Below are 10,873 nucleotides of genomic sequence, written 5' to 3' on the forward strand. Positions count from 1 at the left end.
TGTGCAGCTTTCTTCTACCACAGAGAGATCTGAGTTTTGAAAAAATAATCTCACTATTTAAATTTAGGAAATAATGAATGCTTGGTTAAGAAGGAAATTTTCTAAGACAATTTTTTTAGCACTGTTTCAATTTCATAACAAAATTTAGAGAAAGATGCAGAGATTCCATATATGCCTCCAGCCCCACATATGTACAGCCCCCTCTGTTATCAACAGTCCCCACCAGAGGCTATATTGGGTACCGCTGATGGACCTACACTGACACACCGTAATCACTCGCAGTGCATGGTTTACAAGGCAGTTCAGTATGTGCTATGGATTTGAATGCATAATGATATATATCCATCACTACAGTACCTATCATACGGAGCAGCCTCATTGCTCTAGAAATCCTCTGTGCTCTAACTAGTTCTCTCTCCCCCAACCCCCTGGCAACCACGGACTTTTTTTTTTTTTTAACCATCTCTATAGTTTTTCCTTTTCCAGAATATTATTTATTAATAGTTGAAACCATACAGTAAGTAGCTAGTTCAGACTGACTGCTTTCATTTAGTAATTTGTATTTGAAGTGTCTTTTTGTGGCTTGACAGCTGATTTCTTTTTAACCCAGAATAATATTCTATAGTCTGTATGTACCATAGCTTATTTATCTTCTCACTTATTAAGACACCTTGTTGGTTCCAAGTTTTGGCAATTTTGAATAAAGCCACTGTAAACACTCATGCATAGGTTTTTGTGTGGACCTAGCTGACTCATTTGAAAAGACCCTGATGCTAGGAAAGATTGAGGGCAGGAGGAGAAGGGGACCACAAAGGATGAGATGGTTGGATGGCATCACTGACTCAATGGACATGAGTTTGGGAACTCCGGGAGTTGGTGTTGGACAGGGAGGCCTGGCATGCTGCAGTTCATGGGGTTGCAAACAGTTGGACACGAATGAGCGACTGAACTGAACTGAACTGAGGTTTTCAACAGGCTTCCCTAGTGTCTCAGCGGTAAAGAATCCGCCTGCCAGTACAAGAGACCCAGGTTCAACCCCTGGGTTGGGAAGATCCCCTGGAGAAGGAAATGGCAGTCCACTCTGGTATTATTGCCTGGAGAATTCCATGGACAGAGGAGCCTGGTGTCCATGGGGTCACAGAGGATCCGACCTGACTGAGCGACTAAACAACAACTACGTTTTCAGTGCCTCTGGGTAAATACAAAGGAGCAGGACTGCGGGGTCGTATGGTATGTTTGGAGTGTTTAGTTTTGTAAGAAACTTTACAAAACTGCCCAACTGTCTTCCAGAGAGATGGTAGCATTTTGCCTTCCCACCAGTGTAAAAGAGCCTTCCTGTTATTCCCCATCCTCACCAGTAGTTGGCGTTGTCCGACTTCTGGCTTCTGGCCATTCTACGTGCAGTGGTATCCCATGGTCATTTTAGATTGAACCAGTCCATCCTAAAGGAAATCAGTCCTGAATATTCATCGGAAGAACTGATGCTGAAGCTGAAACTCCAATACTTTGGCCACCTGATGCAAAGAACTGACTCATTGGAGAAGACCCTGATGCTGGGAAAGATTGAAGGTGGAAGGAGAAGAGGATGACAGAGGATGAGATGGTTGGATGGCATCACCGACTCGATGGACATGAGTTTGAGCAAGGTGTGGGAGTTGGTGATGGACAGGGAGGCCTGGCGTGCTGCAGTCCACAGGTCGCAGAATCAGACACAGCTGAGTGACTGAAGTGCTCTTTGTATATTTTGAAGGACAGTTCTTTATCAGATGTGTCTTTTGCAAATGTTTTTTCCCATCCTGTGGCCTGTCTTCAAAATTCTCTTGAGATTATCTTTTGCAGAGCAGAAGTTTTAAAATTTTGATAAAGTTCAGTCTGCCAAATTTTTTTTTGACTGCACCATCAGCTTTTGAGGACCTAGTTCCCCAGCCAGGGATCAAACATGGGCCACTGTCCATGAAACTGAATCCTTACCACTGGGATGCCAGGGAATTCCTTATTAACTATTTTCTTCACGGATCATGCAAGAAGAATTTTTCCCTTTTGATTTTTAAAACAAATTTTCTCTTATTAATAAAGAATACAACAATAAATATATTACAGTATTCTCAATATTATATTATTTCAATTACTTGAGAGCCACTAGAAGAAAAAAAGCAGTTCTGCATAGTATATAGATTTTAAATTGTTATAATTCTCCAACTTATCTGTTCAAATCAGTTCAAACATTTCTAAGCATCAGCTTGTGATCCTGGCTTAAAGAATCTATGTTCTGTACCAGACTTGAGTATAAGCAATGGAGGACTGTTCCATAGGCTGAGTGTACCAACAAGCCAGGGTCACAACCAAAGCAAAACAAAGCGTTTTTTGAACTTGATATATTTGTTTTCCATAAACTTACTTAGCATTTTGCTTTCAGAAAAATCTAGAAGAGATTTTTAATTTCAGCACGCATGTAAACTTGGAATGTTATAGTTTAGTGTTCTTGTTTTGAAGTTCATCGAGGGCAGCTGGTGGACATCATGACCTTTTCAGTGCTGGGCGCCACTAAAGGTCTCAGTGTAGTTTAAGTTCTGACTTTGCTATTCTTGGTTGAGATCAGCTTAGAAGAAGGGGGCAGGATACTGCATTCGTCTGCCTGCTTCTCCTCCCCAGCACACCCTCAAGAATTCTTTGGGTTGAGGACAAGAAATTAAAGGAGGATGGGGACAAATCTGATGCAAAGAGCATGGGGATATCAACATTACCCTTCTTCCGAGAGTTCAGACAGGGCAGGAAGGGTCATACAGAAGTTCTTCCATGAGGCGCTGTTGAGGCCGATCAAGGAGGAGACAAGACCACAAGGTGGCAGTGTTGCACAACCAGCTTCATTGGGTGACACTTGGACAGGTGGCCTATGAGAAGTCCTCTTGACAGGAGACGCTCCGGGGACAGGGGGCACGGCAACACCACCTTATGGGGGAAGAGGACAGGGAGCTCCCAGGGCAGAGGGGGCTTACGTGTCCAGGTGGTATCACTCAGCAGCAGGGTAAGTTGGAGTGCGCCCAAGGGCAGCAGGGCTCTAGGGTGGTTAATTTAATGTATCAGCTTGACTGGACCATGGGGTGCTCAGATTTCTGGCTAAACATGACTCCAGGTGTTTCAGGATGAGACTAACATCTGAACTGATAGACTCCCCCCCACCCCAACATGGATGGGCCTCATCAAACCCACTGGAGACTTGAAGAAAAGAGGCTGAGTGAGGGAGAATGGGCCTCCTTTGCCTGCCTGCCTCCAGGTGGCGACCTCGCTTTGGATTTGGACTTGGACTTGACCTGGAATCTACACCATCAGCTCTCCTGGATGTCCAGTTGCCAGCTGCAAATCTAAGGAAGTCTCAGCCTCCGGATCGCATGAGCCAATTCCTTATCACTAACCATTTATGCATATATACATATATGTATGTGTGTGTGTGTCTATATCCATATCATCTGTATCTACCTATCTCACCTATTAATTCTGTTCCCTGGAGAATCTAGAAGGGTCTTTTATCACCACAGGGCTTGTCTTCTCCATGGCTCGTGGATATATTATGTCCATGTGGGTTATTTCTGATCTGACGATCTGTCAGCTTACGTGGCTCTGAACACCCTGGAGCAAGTCTTCTGATGAGCATACGTGTGCGCCTGCGTTTGCTGTTTACTGGAGAGTGGGATGGCTGGGTCATGAGTGGGTCCGTGTCCCTCTTTAGGAGATAGGACCTACAGGTTTTCTGGAGTAGTTTTAACTATTGGCCCCGACAGCCGTGGACAAGGGTTCCTGTGGCTCCACACCCTCAGCAGCACTTGGTGTTGTCAGGATTTATTTTAATGATTCTGGTGCAAGTCTAGTGGTATCTCATTGTGGTTTTATTTTGCATTTTCTTAATAAGTAAAAGGGTTTCCCAGGTGGTACTAGTGGTAAAGAACCTTCCAAACATTGCCAAAGCAAGAGATGTAGAGATGTGAGTTTGATCCCTGGATTGGGAAGATCCTCTGGAGGAGGGCATGGTAACCCACTCCAGTACTCTTGCCTGGAGAATCCCATGGACAGAGGAGCCTGGTGGGCTACAGTCCATGGGGTTGCGGACAGCACAGCGCAGCGGGTGTGCTGGTTGCTGTTTCATTGGGTATGTAAAGTAGGTCGGCTCCAAATGGCTAAAAATATATTTATTTAGACTATCCACGGAACAACTGAATGTATGGGAACCTGAGGTTGAGTGCCAGTGGGCTCTGAGCTAGCAGTCCTAGCTTGTGTGAAGAAGAAAATGACGTGGGGACCATTTTAGGCAATGCACGGGAACCTTCTCTGGCCCATTTATGTAACAACTCTGGAGGGAAAAGAGGAGAGTCCTTCATTAGTGAAAGTCTTGGTAGCTAATGGTGCTTTGCCTGATTCTTGAGTCCTCTCTGTTACGGGACAGCAATGAGCTGGGGGGATCTTACATTTCACGTGAACTCTCTATCACTCCAGTTTGCCCATACCACACCAGCGTGGAAAGGGGGGGGGGGGCAAGGGCTCAGGTAACCATAGCAACAGTAACAAAAATAGCTGCATCCTCAGCCACCGTCTATACCCTTACTTTCCCCTGGCAGAGTTCCATGCAGCTCTCCTTGGCTGGCAGCCACTTCAGGGCATCTACTTCAGCTACTGTGTTTGCTTAATAATGCTTATCTTGTTTTAGTAATTGAAATAAATTAAATGTTTATTATAGAGGATCTGGGAAGTAGAAAAATACAGAGGACTAATAGCGATCATAGGAGAGATAACACTTAACACTTTTATATACTTCCTCTTAGTAGACAGAGGAGGCTGGTGGGCTGCAGTCCATGGGGTCGCGAAGAGTCAGACACAACTGAGCGCCTTCACTTTCACTTTTCACTTGCATGCACTGGAGAAGGAAATGGCAACCCACTTCAGTGTTCTTGCCTGGAAAATCCCAGGGACTTCGGGGCCTGGTGGGCTGCCGTCTATGGTGTCACACAGAGTCAGACACGACTGAAGCAACTTAGCAGCAGCAGCAGTAGTTTTTTTAAGCTTTTTATTGTGTATTGGGATATAGCCAATTAACAGTGTTATGATAATTTCAGGTGAACATTGAAGGAACTCTGCCATACATACACATGTGTCCATTTCCCCCAAACTCCCCTCTCATCCAGGCTGCCACATAACGTTGAGCAGAGTTCCATGTGCTATAAAGTAATTCCTTGTTGGCTTTCCTATGGCAGAGTGTACGTGTCCATCCCAAACTCTCTAACTAACCCTTCTTCTCATCCTGTATCTTACTACTTTTAAAGGGGTATTTATAAATATTGAACATCATACTGTCTTGTTTTCAGTTTTTTGCACCTTACATTAAACCATAGGATTTTCCTGTGTCATGAAATACGCTTTAGAAACATAATCCTTTTTGACCACGCTACGTGGCGTGAGGGATGCTAGTTCTGATACATGTTACAACACGGGTGAACCTTGAAGACATCATGCTAAGTGAAATAAGTCAGACAGAAAAGGATTCCACGTAAGTGAGGTACTTAGGGTAACGAGATTCACGGGACAGAAGGTCAAATGTTTGCTAGAGGTTGGGGAGAGGGACCAATGAGGGGTTGTTGTTCAATGGACATGGTTGCAGTTTTACAAGATAAGAAAGTCCTGGAGATGGATGGTGATGATGGCTGTACAACACTGCAAGCGTCCGTAGAGCCCCTGAACTGACACTTCAGCACGGTTCGGATGGCCCAAGTTTGTTATGTTTATTTTCCACCGAGAATACACGGGCACTCAATAGTCAGCAGCCTAGCAGAAGAGTGAAAGACTTGAATGTATTTAGCCTTTTAATTTCATTAACCTTTTTATATTTAGGAGTTTACAAACTTCTTGATGTTTTCTTTAATGATTCCAGTTTTTTTTTTCTTATTTATTTATTTTAATTTTAAAATCTTTAATTCTTACATGCGTTCCCAAACATGAACCCCCCTCCCACCTCCCTCCCCATAACATCTCTCTGGGTCATCCCCGTGCACCAGCCCCAAGCATGCTGTATCCTGCGTCAGACATAGACATAGACATTCGATTCTTGCATGATAGTATACATGTTAGACTGCCATTCTCCCAAATCATCCCACCCTCTCCCTCTCCCTCTGAGTCTAAAAGTCCGTTATACACATCTGTGTCTTTTTCGCTGTCTTGCATACAGGGTCGTCATTGCCGTCTTTCTAAATTCCATATATATGTGTTAGTATACTGTATTGGTGTTTTTCTTTCTGGCTTACTTCACTCTGTATAATCGGCTCCAGTTTCATCCATCTCATCAGAACTGATTCAAATGAATTCTTTTTAATGGCTGAGTAATACTCCATTGTGTATATGGACCACAGCTTTCTTATCCATTCATCTGCTGATGGACATCTAGGTTGTTTCCATGTCCTGGCTATTATAAACAGTGCTGCGATGAATATTGGGGTACATGTGTCTCTTTCAATTCTGGTTTCCTCGGTGTGTATGCCCAGCAGTGGGATTGCTGGGTCATAAGGTAGTTCTATTTGCAATTTTTTAAGGAATCTCCACACTGTTCTCCATAGTGGCTGTACTAGTTTGCATTCCCACCAACAGTGTAGGAGGGTTCCCTTTTCTCCACACCCTCTCCAGCGTTTATTGCTTGCAGATTTTTGAATCGCAGCCGATGATTCCATAGTTTTAAAAAATTTATTTTATTTTTGGCCATGCCACGCAGCATGTGGAATCTTATTTCCCTGACCAGAGGTCAAACTCACACCGTCTGCATTTGAAGCTGAGTTTTAACCACTGGACCACCAGGGAATTTCTTCCAAGTTTTCATTTTATATTGCAGTATTGATGTTTGATTTACAAAGTCGTGTTAGTTTCAGGTAAAAGCAAAGTGATTTAGTTATATACATATATTTTTTTTTTCTTTTTCAGATTCTTTTCCTATGTAGGTTATCACAGATTATTGAGTTCCCTGTGCTATAATCAATGTCCTTGTTGATTACTACTACTATATATTATACTTAATACTACTATATATTAACACTATATATTTTATATATATAATCTGTTAATTATACTACTATTTATCTGTGATATTATATGTATATATATGTTATATTACACTGTTATATATCTGTTTGGGGCTTCCCTGTGGCTCAGATGGTAAAGAATCTGCCTGCAATGCAGGAGACCCATGTTCAATCCCTGGGTCAGAAAAATCCCCTGGAGAAGGGAATGGCAACCCACTCCAGTAGTCTTGCCTGGAGAATTCCATGGACAGAAGAGCCTGGTGGGCCACAGTCCACAGGGTTGCAGAGAGTCGGACACGACTGAGTAACTAACACACACGTGTATCTGTTATATTATATATATAAGTTATCCATTATGTTGCATTACTATATCTGTTTTATATATAGTGGTGTGTATACATTTGAGACGATTGGATGGCATTACCAACTCAATGGACGTGAATCTGAGCAAAACCCCAGGACCTGGTGATAGACAGGAAAGACTGGTATGCTACAGCCCATGGGGGTCACAAAGAGCTGGACACAATTTAGTGACTGAACAATAACAAAAATACGTTAATCCCCACCTTCTAAATTACCATTCCGCACCCCCCCCCCCCGCCCCGCCTTTCCCCTTTGGTAATCATAAGTTGCTTTCTGAACCTGTGAGTCTCTTTCATTTTGTAAATAAATTCATTTGTGTCACTTTTTAGCTTCCACATAAGCAATATCATAGATTATTTGTCTTTAGGTCTGACTTACTTCACTTAGTGCGATAATCTCTAGGTCTCTCCATGTCGCTGTAAGTGGCATTGTTTCACTCTTTTCATGGCTGCGTAATATTCCATTGTATACATGTACCACATCTTCTTTACCTATCCTCTGTGGATGGACGTTGTGGTGGCTTCCCTGTCCGGGCTGTGGTTGCAGAACAGCAGGGGTGGAGCTCGATGCTAGAACGTGGCAGAAGAGTAAAAGATTTTTTAAAAAAAGAGTCCAGGTTGACTGCCAAGTCCACCAGGGCAGGAATGGTACCCACCTTGCTGATATTATATGCTCTGCATGGAGAACGGGGCTGACATCGAGGAGGTGCTCAAAGCTTATTGTAGGGATATAATGCTGAGCACAAGCAGGGGTCAGAGGGAGTCCTCTGGGCCAGACATCAACCAACTCACCTGATTACTCACACCAACCAGCCCCTACTCTAGCTGGGTAATGCGGGGGCTCTTCAAACCAGGCCTTCCTTTGTGGCTCAGCTGGTAAAGAATCCGCCTGCAATGCAGGAGACCTGGATTGGGAAGATCCCCTGGAGAAGGGAAGCGCTACCCACTGCAGTATTCTGGCCTGGAGAATTCCATGGACTGTATAGTCCACGGGGTCACAAAGAATCAGACATGACTGAGCAACTTGCGCACCGCAAACAAAGGTCTGATTTGCAGTGGCTCCTCTGAGGTTCTGCCAGCTGGGGGCGCCACAGGGAAGGCTGAAGTGGGGCAGCTCCTTCCTGCTCGCTTCCTATGGGCTCCGTGCCTGCTTCTGTGCTGAGCAGCCAGAGCTGGTGTATTGAATCAGGAATATGCACATTATGACCCGCTGAATGAGGAGGGGGGTAGGGCACAAGACCGCCCCGCTAGACACCCTCCCCCCCCAAACAGGGGTGGCTGGGAGCTTCCTCCATATCCGAGCTCCACTTCGGGGGAAGTGAAAACCCCGGAGGTCATTTTGATTGAAGGTGCAGTTTCAATAAACCCACACAAAGGAAGTGGAGTCGCAAGATGTATTATTACTGACAGATCCCAGAAGGGAGGGGGCTTAGTGAGCCAAGGAGAGGGCCAGCCCCCATCCCAGGTCACTGGGGAGCAAACAGCCACTGCATATTACATGGTTGGGGCTGGCTTTTCACAGGCTTATCTCTTAAGTGGTCTTTTTTTTTTTTTAATGGTCATTTTACAAGGCGCCCCTGGAAGAATAAAACAGGAACTGGTGGCAGGCGTCTTAAACTCTTATCTCCAGGCTCTGGGTGTGAGCAGGGTTATCAGACGGCGAAATGCCTAAGTGGCAGCTCGGAAAAACAGAGTCGTTTTCCTTAAAGACTGTTTTTCTCAGGAGTTGTTTTTCCCATCACGGCTTGTGATCCCGTGACCCTCAGCCCCGCCGGCATCACTGAGCCCACTTTAGAGACTCCAGCACCTCAGAGACCTGGATTCCAGGGTCTTGGGGGCCTCCTCCAGGCTCACAGGCTTAGTAACACCAGCCTCATCTCTGCTCTTTGCTCCCCAGCCTCAGGGTACATCTCCTGCAGTTCCTGTGAAAAGTGTGGTGTGTCCTTAAAGGTGATTTATAGCTTCTTCTTGTCTTTCAGGCCCTCGTTTACAACTTTAAAGGTAAAGACAGTTTCCCTGATAGTTCAGTTGGTAAAGAATCCGCCTGCAGTGCAGGAAACCCCTGTTTGATTCCTGGGTCGGGAAGATCTGCTGGAGAAGGGCTCGGCTATCCACTCCAGGATTCTTGGGCTTCAGGATTGGCTCCAGGATTCTTGTAGCTCAACTGGTAAAGAAAGTGCTTGCAATGCACGAGACCTGGGTTTGATCCCTGGGTTGGGAAGATCCCCTGGAGAAGGGAAAGGCTATCCACTCCAGTAATCTTCCTGGAGAATTCCATGGACTGTGTAGACCATGGGGTAGCAAAGAGTCAGACGCAACTGAGCGACTTTTGCTTTCACACTTTTATTTACTGAATTTTGGCCGTGCAGGGTCTTCCTGGCTGCACAGGCTTTTCTCTAGTTGCGGTGTGTGGGCTTCTCATCACGGTGGCCTCGCTTGTCGTGGAATATGAGCTCTGGGGCTTGCACGCCTCAGTACTTGCGGCTCCTGAGCTCTCGAGCACAGGCTCAGTAGTGCCTGGGTTTAGTTCCCCCCACGGCATGTGCAATCCTCTCGGACCAGGGACTGAACCTGTGTCTCCTGCATCGGCAAGCGGACTCTTTACCACCCAACCATCATCAGGAAAGAACCTGTAAATGACAGTTATGAAATTCTTTCTGCTCACATAGCTGATGTGGGTCCTATCTCCCGCCCAGGCGCTGAATGAGACGTTTTACAGGAGGAGGGGGGGTGTGAAGGTTTCCTGGTGGGGATGGCCCAGCCATCCTTCTTATCTTTAACCTTGTGTCAAGCTTGCAGGTGGCTATTGCCACCCTTGGGGGCTTCCTACAGCTTCTGTTAGGAGAGGACAGGAGGGGGTACAGCCAGCTGACCATTCCTCAGGGCCACACTCAAATACCAGGCAGGAGATGGAAAAGATGGGCGTGGCCAGGAACACAGCCGGGAACGCTGGGGACAGCAAGGAACCGAAGGGCCCATGTCGGGGAGCAGACGCAGGCAGCCCACTGCTGCCCTGAGAGAGGCGGGCTCCGCGGGGCCCAATCTTTTCAGGTTTTAAGAGAAGATCTGGATTTTCACGTGACAGAACACTCCCCCCATTTCAAAACCTTGGTAAGTAGTTAAAAAACTCTTTGTGAATCAGACACGGAGTGACCAGGAACTGTTATCTGCCAGTGTGTGGTGTCTGCCCTGGACAGTCCGCCCCCAGAAAGCCATCACCCTGAGTGGCCCCGGCAGGCCTGGGGTGTTTGCCTTGGTCTTTCTCTGAGAGCTTCAATGTCAAGGTCATGAGGTTCCACGGGTGCCTTTACTTCCTTCCCCAGGAGGTTGACCGACCCGGAAAAATCCCAGAGGCGTCCCTCCCAGGTTCTGCTAGCAGGGCGTGCAGATGGGAATCCTGCCGGACCCTGGCTCCTTTCGGTATTTCTGACTCTACATGGATGCAATGCAAGACCCAGT

This window comes from Budorcas taxicolor, chromosome 9 (assembly GCF_023091745.1).
Source record: "Budorcas taxicolor isolate Tak-1 chromosome 9, Takin1.1, whole genome shotgun sequence".
NCBI lineage: Eukaryota > Metazoa > Chordata > Mammalia > Artiodactyla > Bovidae > Budorcas > Budorcas taxicolor.